The following is an 8,463-nucleotide window of genomic DNA, read 5'->3' on the forward strand; positions in this document are numbered from 1 at the left end:
TGGAGAAATCAATTAATGGCAACATAGAGTCTCTAAGGGCAGAAATGAAAGCTGAATTGGCAGAATTTAAAAATGCTATCAATGAGATCCAATCTAATCCAGGTAATCTAACAGCTAGGGTAAGCGAGGCAGAGGAACGAATTAATGACCTAGAAGACTATTTAATAGACAAAAAGGGAAAAGAGGAGGCCAGGGAAAAACAACTCAGAATCCATGAAAATCGAATCAGAGAAATAAGTGACACCATGAAACATTCCAATGTCAGAATTATTGGAATCCCTGAGGGGGTGGAGAGAGAGAGAGATGACTAGAAGATATATTTGAGCAAATCGTAGCTGAGAACTTCCCTAATCTGGGGAACGAAACAAACATTTGTGTCCTAGAGGCAGAGAGGACCCCTCCCAAGATCAAGGAAAACAGGCCAACACTCCAGCATGTAATAGTAAAACTCGCAAATCTTAGAACCAAGGAAACCATCTTAAGGGCAGTTAGGGGGAAGAGATTCCTTACGTACAGAGGGAGGAACATCAGAATAATGTCAGACCTATCCACAGAGACCTGGCAAGCCAGAAAGGCCTGGCAAGACATATTCAGGGTACTCAATGAGAAGAACATGCAGCCAAGAATACTTTATCTGGCAAGGCTGTCATTCAGAATGGATGGAGAGGTGCAGAGCTTCAATGACCAGCAGAAATTGAAAGAATATGTGACCACTAAGCCGGCCCTGCAAGAAATATTAAGGGGGGTTCTATAAAAGGAGAAAGACCGAAGAATGATAGAGAAAAGAAATTTACAGGGACAATCTATAAAACAATGTCTTCACAGGCAACACAATGACAATAAATTCATATCTTTCAATAATCACTCTCAATGTGAACGACCTAAATGCTCCCATAAAATGGCACAGGGCTGCAGATTGGATAAAAAGACAGGACCCATCCATATGCTGTCTACAAGAGACTCATTTTGAACCTAAAGATACATCTAGAATGAAAGTGAAGGGATGGAGATCCATCTTCCATGCCAGCGGACCTCAAAAAAAGCTGGGGTAGCAATTCTTATATCAGACAAATTAGATTTTAAACTAAAGACCATAGTTAGAGACACAGAAGGACACTATATCATTCTTAAAGGGTCTATCCAACAAGAAGATCTAACAATTGTAAATACCTATGCTCCCAACATGGAAGCAGCCATCTACATAAGCCAACTGTTAACCAAAATAAAGAGTCATATTGATAACAATATGTTAATTGTAGGAGACCTCAATACTCCACTCTCAGCAATAGACAGGTCATCTAAACAGAAAATCCACAAAGAAACAAGAGCTTTAAATGACACACTGGAGCAGACGGACCTCATAGATATATACAGAACATTTCACCCTAAAACAACAGAATACTCATTCTTCTTGAGCACACATGGAACTTTCTCCAGAATAGACCACATACTGGGTCACAAATCAGGTCTCAACCGATACCAAAAGATTGAGATTATTCCCTGCATCTTCTCAGACCATAATGCTTTAAAACTGGAACAACTCAATCACAAGAAAAAATTTGGCAGAAATTCAAGCACTTGGAAGCTAAAGACCACTCTGCTCTAGAATGTTTGGGTCAACCAAGAAATCAAAGAAGAACTTAAACAATTCATAGAAACCAAAGAGAACAAAAACACATTGGTCCAAAACCTATGGGATACTGCAAAGGCGGTCCTAAGGGGGAAATACATAGCCATTCAAGCCTCACTCCAAAAAATAAAAAAATCCCGAATTCACCACCTAACTCTACACCTTAAAGAACTAGAGAAAAAGCAACAAATGATGCCTAAGCCATGCATTAGAAGAAATCATTAAGATTAGAGCAGAGATCAATGAATTAGAAACCAGAAACACAGTAGATCAGATCAACAAAACTAGAAGCTGGTTCTTTGAAAGAATTAATAAGATCGATAAACCACTGGCCAGACTTATCCAAAAGAAAAGAGAAAGGACCCAAATTAATAAAATTATGAATGAAAGGGGAGAGATCACAACTAACACCAAGAAAATAGAAACAATTATTAGACATTATCAACAACTATATGCCAATAAACTGAGCAATCTGGATGAAATGGATGCCTTCTTAAAAACCTATAAACTGCCAAGACTGAAACAGGAAGAAATTGACAACCAGAATAGGCCAATAACCTGTAACGAGATTGAAGCAGTGATCAAAAACCTCCCAAAAAACAAGAGTCCAGGGCCTGATGGATTCCCTGGGGAATTCTACCAAACATTCAAAGAAGAAATAATACCTAATCTTCTGAAGGTGTTTCAAAAAATAGAAACAGAAAGAAAGCTTCCAGACTCATTCTATGAGGCCAGCATTACCTTAATCCCCAAACCAGGCAAAAACCCCATCAAAAAGGAGAATTTCAGACCGATATCCCTGATGAATATGGATTCCAAAATCCTCAACAAAATCCTAGCTAATAGGATCCAACAATACACTAAAAGGATCATCCACCACAACCAAGTGGGATTTATCCCTGGGATGCAAGGGTTGTTCAACATTTGCAAATCAATTAACGTGATAGAACACATTAATAAGTGGAGAGAGAAGGACCATATGGTCCTCTCAATTGATGCAGAAAAAGCATTTGACAAAATACAACATCCTTTCCTGATTAAAACTCTCCAGAGTATAGGGATAGAGGGAACATTCCTCAAGTTCATAGAATCCATCTATGAAAAACCCACAGTGAATATCATCCTCAATGGGGAAAAGCTGAGAGCCTTTCCCTTAAGATCAGGAACACGTCAAGGATGCCCACTCTTGCCACTGTTGTTCAACATAGTACTAGAAATCCTAGCAACAGCAATCAGACAACAAAAAGAAATAAAAGGTATTCAGATTGACAAAGAAGAAGTCAAACTCTCTCTTTTAACAGATGACATGATACTCTATGTGGAAAACCCAAAGACTCTACCCCCAAATTACTAGAACTCATACAACAATTCAGTAATGTGGCAGGATATAAAATCAATACACAGAAATCAGTTGCTTTCTTATACACTAACAATGCAACTGTAGAAAGAGAAACAATTCCATTTATTATAGCACCAAAAACCATAAGATACCTTGGAATAAACCTAACCAAAGAGGTAAAGGATCTATACTCTAGGAACTACAGAACACTCAGGAAAGAAATTGAAGAAGACACAAAAAGATGAAAAAACATTCCATGCTCATGGATCAGAAGAATAAACATTGTTAAAATGTCTATGCTACCCAGAGCAACCCATACCTTCAATGCCATCCCAATCAAAATTCCAATGACATTTTTCAAAGTGCTGGAACAAACAATCCTAAAATTTGTATGGAATCAGAAAAGACCCAAATCACCAAGGAAATGTTGAAAAAGAAAAACAAAGCTGGGGGCATCACATTGCCCAATTTCAAGCTGTATTACAAAGCAGTGATCACCAAGACAGCATGGTACTGGCACAAAAACAGACATATAGACCAATAGAACAGAATAAAGTGCCCAGATATGGACCCTCAACTCTATGGTCAAATAATCTTCGACAAAGCAGGAAGAAATATGCAATGGAAAAAAGACAGTCTCTTCAATAAATGGTGTTGGGAAAATTGGACAGCCACATGCAGAAGAATGAAACTCAACCATTCTCTAACACCATATGCAAAGATAAACTCAAAATGGATGAAAGACCTCAATGTGAGACAGGAATCCATCAAAATCCTAGAGGAGGGGCGCCTGGGTGGCTCAGTCGTTAAGCGGCTGCCTTCAGCTCAGGTCATGATCCCAGGGTCCTGGGATCGAGCCCCGCATCGGGCTCCCTGCTCCGCGGGAGGCCTGCTTCTCCCTCTCCCACTCCCGCTGCTTGTGTTCCCTCTCTCGCTGTATCTCTCTCTGTCAAATAAAAAAAAAAAAAAGATCCTTAAAAATCCTAGAGGAGAACATAGTCAGTAACCTCTTTGACACTGGCCACAGCAGTTTCTTTCAAGATACATCTCCAAAGGCTAGTGAAACAAAAGCAAAAATGAACTTTTGGGACTTCATCAAGATAAAAAGCTTCTGCACAGCAAAGGAAACAGTCAACAAAACAAAGAGGCAACCCACAGAATGGGAGAAGATATTTGCAAATGACACTACAGACAAAGGGCTGGTATCCAAGATCTATAAAGAACTTCTCAAACTAAACACCCAAAAAACAAATAATCAAGTCAAATATGAGCAGAAGATATGACCAGACATTTCTCCGAAGAAGACATACAATTGGCTAACAGACACATGGAAAAATGTTCATCATCATTAGCCATCAGGGAACTTCAAATCAAAACCACATTGAGATACCACCTTACACCAGGTAGAATGGCAAAAATTGACAAGGCAAGAAACAATAAATGTTGGAGAGGTTGTGGAGAAAGGGGAACCCTCTTACACTGCGGTGGGAATGCATGCTGGTACAGCCACTTTGGAAAACAGTGTGGAGGTGTCTCAAAAAATTAAAAATAGAGCTACCCTATGACCCAGCAATTGTACTCCTGGGTATTTACCCCAAAGACACAGATGTAGTGAAAAGAAGGGCCATATGCACCCCAATATTCATAGCAGCAATGTCCACAATAGCCAAACTGTGGAAAGAGCTGAGATACCCTTCAACAGATGAATGGATAAAGAAAATGTGGTCTATATATACAATGGAATATTACTCAGCCATCAGAAAGGATGAATACCCAACCTTTACATCAACATGGATAGGACTGGAGGAGATTATGCTAAGTGAAATAAGTCAAGCAGAGAAAGTCGATTATCATACGGTTTCACTTATTTGTGGAATGTAAGGAATAGCATGGAGGACATTAGGAGAAGAAAGGGAAAAATGAAGGGGAGGGGGGAATTGGAGGGAGAGATGAACCATGAGAGACTATGGACTCTGAGAAACAATCTGAGGGTTTTAGAGGGGAGGGGGGTGGGGGGATGGGTTAGCTCAGTGATGGGTATTAAGGAGGGCATGTACTGCATGGAGCACTGGGTGTTATACGAAAACAACAAATCGTGGATCACTACATCAAAAACTAATGATGTATTGTATGGTGACTAACATAACATATAAAATAAAATTTAAAAAAAAAAGAAAGAAAGAGGTCTGTTATATCTTTTTTTCACATTAAGTCCAAAATCCAATGGGTATTTTACACTGAGCTCTTACACAACAAATGCACTCCAATATCCCTACCTTCTCTGCATCTTCTGTCCACTTCTACAATAATTTTTTAAGAAGTTCTAACATTTCTATTTTATTAATACAGGTCATTAATTCCAAAAGCAAGAAGCCATCTCAACAAACAACCAACTCCAGCTTTTCTTACCAAAAAATTGAATCTTAAGTTAATGATGAGTAGCCCCAAATCATGAATTCGCCCTATACAGTCTTGTGTTGCACATTCCTATCACTATTACACTATCCGTTCTTCTACATATTCCCCTGTTCTCTGATTACAGGTCCTCCAACTCCATTGCATGTTACTATTTTTTTCCAGAACAGAACTTCTCAGTTCTAATGTTCTTAGACCTAACAAAGTGTGGTGGAGGTGGGTTTTCAGAAGAACAGTGTCCTCTTATGAGGCACTCGCCTCAAGTAACATTTTTTTTTTCATTCCTCCAGGAAATGAAAACCTGTTGTCCTCTGACAAAGGTAAATGGGTTGCCTCTGGTGACTAGGAGTCCCATATGAGGTTTCAGAGAAAAGGTTTTTCCTGAGCAGGACCCTGATTTTCATCTAGAAGACCTGTAGAGGTTATGCATTTAATCCTCTTTGAGGCTCAGTTAATCTTATAATAACACCCTGGGACTGATTTTCAGTGTGATAAGGCACTATGGGTGGAGGAAATGAGAGTCATCTTTAGTGCTGTCAGAGTGCCCTCTGACTTTTTCCAGTTTGCCTTACATGAGCAATTAATTGGTCTGATTTGATTATTTGTGAGGAGGAGGAGAAGCTGGGTCTTCAATGACCTTTTAAAAAAACAACCAACTTCACAATATTACAATTATCACCTCCCCCACATCTATTACATGCAGTAGTTACTGTTCTCCCAATATACTACCCTCCGTTTCTACCTTATCACAATTAGCCATAGGTAAAAAAAGTTTAGTAATTGGGGTGGCAATTTATCTTTCGGCTCCTAATCCTGTATTAGATTCCTTGAAAAATATGGTCTGAGCTCATGCACCTCAAGAGAAACAGCAAAAACAGCTCAGTTAAAAAATGGTCAAAGGAGAATCACAGACCTGTACCCCTGGAACAAATAATGCATTATATGTTAATTAAAAAAAATTATTTTAAATGGTCAAAGGACCTGAATAAACATTTTCCCAAAGAAGGCATTCAAATAACCAGCAGGTATATGAAAAGGTGCTCAACTTCACTATTGGGAAAAAGGAAATCAAAACCACAATGAGATATCAATCCATTTCTGTTAAAATGGCTATAATCAAAAAGATAAAAGGTAAAAAAAAAAAAAGAAAAAGATAAAAGGTAACAAGTATTGGCAAGGATATGGAGAAAAGAAAATTGTTATACAATGCTGGTGGGAATATAAATTTTTGCAGCCATTATGGAAAACAGTGGAAGTTTACTCAAAAAACTAAAAATTAGAACTGCCATATGATCCAGTAATCCCTCTTCTGGTTGTATATCCAAAGGAAATTAAATCAGTACTTCAAAGAGACACCTGCTTTCTCATGTTCATAGTAGCATTTTTACAATAGCTAAGATATGGAGACAACCTAAGTGTCCACTGATGGATGAACTGAGAAAGAAATTGTGGGAAATATATATAGTAGAATAAAATACAGTCTCAGAAAATGAAATCCTGTCACTTGTGACACAAATAAACCTGGAGAACATTATGTTAAGTGAAAAGGTTGACACAGAAAGAAAAAAACTGCATCATCTCACTTACCTGTTGAACCTTATAAAGTCCAACATATAGGGGCACCTGGGTGGCTCAGTCAGTTAAGTGTCGGCCTTCAGCTCAGGTCATGATCCCAGGGTCCTGCATTAGGCTCCCTGCTCAGCGGGGCCTCACTTCTCCCTCTCCTTTTCCCTCCCCCTACTCATGCTCTCTCTCTCTCTCTTTTTCTCTCTCAAATATATAAATAAAATCTTTTAAAAAATAAAAAATAAATTTAAAAAAGTCAAACATATAAAAGCAGAGATTTGAACTGTGGTTAATAGGGGCAGGGAGGTGGGAGAAATGGGGAGAGATTGATCAAAGAGCACAAAATTTAAGTTATGTAGAATAATTCTAGAAATCTAACATACAGCATGATGACTATAGTTAACAATACTGTACTGAATCCTGGAAATTTGCTAAGAGAGTAGGTTTCATGTGCTCTCACCACACACACACACAAAATGATAACTATTTGAGAAGATGAATATATTAATTAGCTTCATTGTAGTAATTATTTCACTATATATATGTATATCATATCATCATGTTGTATACCTTAAATATATACAACTACTATTAAAAAACAATAAACAACAACAACAAACCAAGAGCCTGAGGATAAACTTAATTGCTAATGCTCCAGCCTATAGTGCTCCGAGTATGTTCTATTCATCATCTATCATCTGCATCTGCATGTCCTTGGAACTTGTTAAAATACAAGGTCTTGGGCCCTATCCCAAACATGCTGAATCAGCATGGCTGTGGTGAGTTCAATTATGGGTTTGTAAAAAAATCTCTTCAGATGATTCTTAGTTTCACTAAGGTTTGAGGGATTCTACTTTTTAGAGAGATGCAAGTTTAGGAGAGTGAGAATGAGGGAAAAGTGAGGCAGAAAAGGAGGAGCAGCAATACAAGGCTTCACAAAGAGATCATCCAGTTGCTTGGTCTGTGAACATATTTCCAGATATGCTTTACAGAAACCTCAGGTCACTGAAAGGAGGAAATCTTCCCTCCTATTTCCTTTTTCTCATTGGTCAATGTTGACCCTCTACAATACAGTTGACAAGTATTACTTGTCCTGCTCATCAGGCCCCTTCATGTGACTATTAGGTAAAGCAGATCCCATGCCCTTGCTATGGTGTTTTGTCTCAGTGAGGAAGTCATAGGAGGAGCAAAATGTATGTTCTGCAAATTTTTCAAATGTATTTCCTCATTTGCATTTTATTTTATTTTTAAAGATTTGAGAATTTTGTAAAATGAAATAAAAAGAAAGACATTATTTGGTAAATCATGAATTTGAATCTCTCCTTGCTTGATTGTAATTGGCTTATGTTACTCCCCCATCTCTTATACACAAACACATTCCAGTGAATCCCAAAAGGAGAATTCCAGTCCTAGGTTCTCACTTGAATATTTTTATTTGGAGTTGGAAGAAAAATGACTATCTCTTAAGTTTCAACTTCCATTGCTACAAGTTTTCTACACTGCCTTCAAAATG

The sequence above is a fragment of the Neomonachus schauinslandi genome, chromosome 4, assembly GCF_002201575.2.
Source record: "Neomonachus schauinslandi chromosome 4, ASM220157v2, whole genome shotgun sequence".
NCBI classification, from domain to species: domain Eukaryota; kingdom Metazoa; phylum Chordata; class Mammalia; order Carnivora; family Phocidae; genus Neomonachus; species Neomonachus schauinslandi.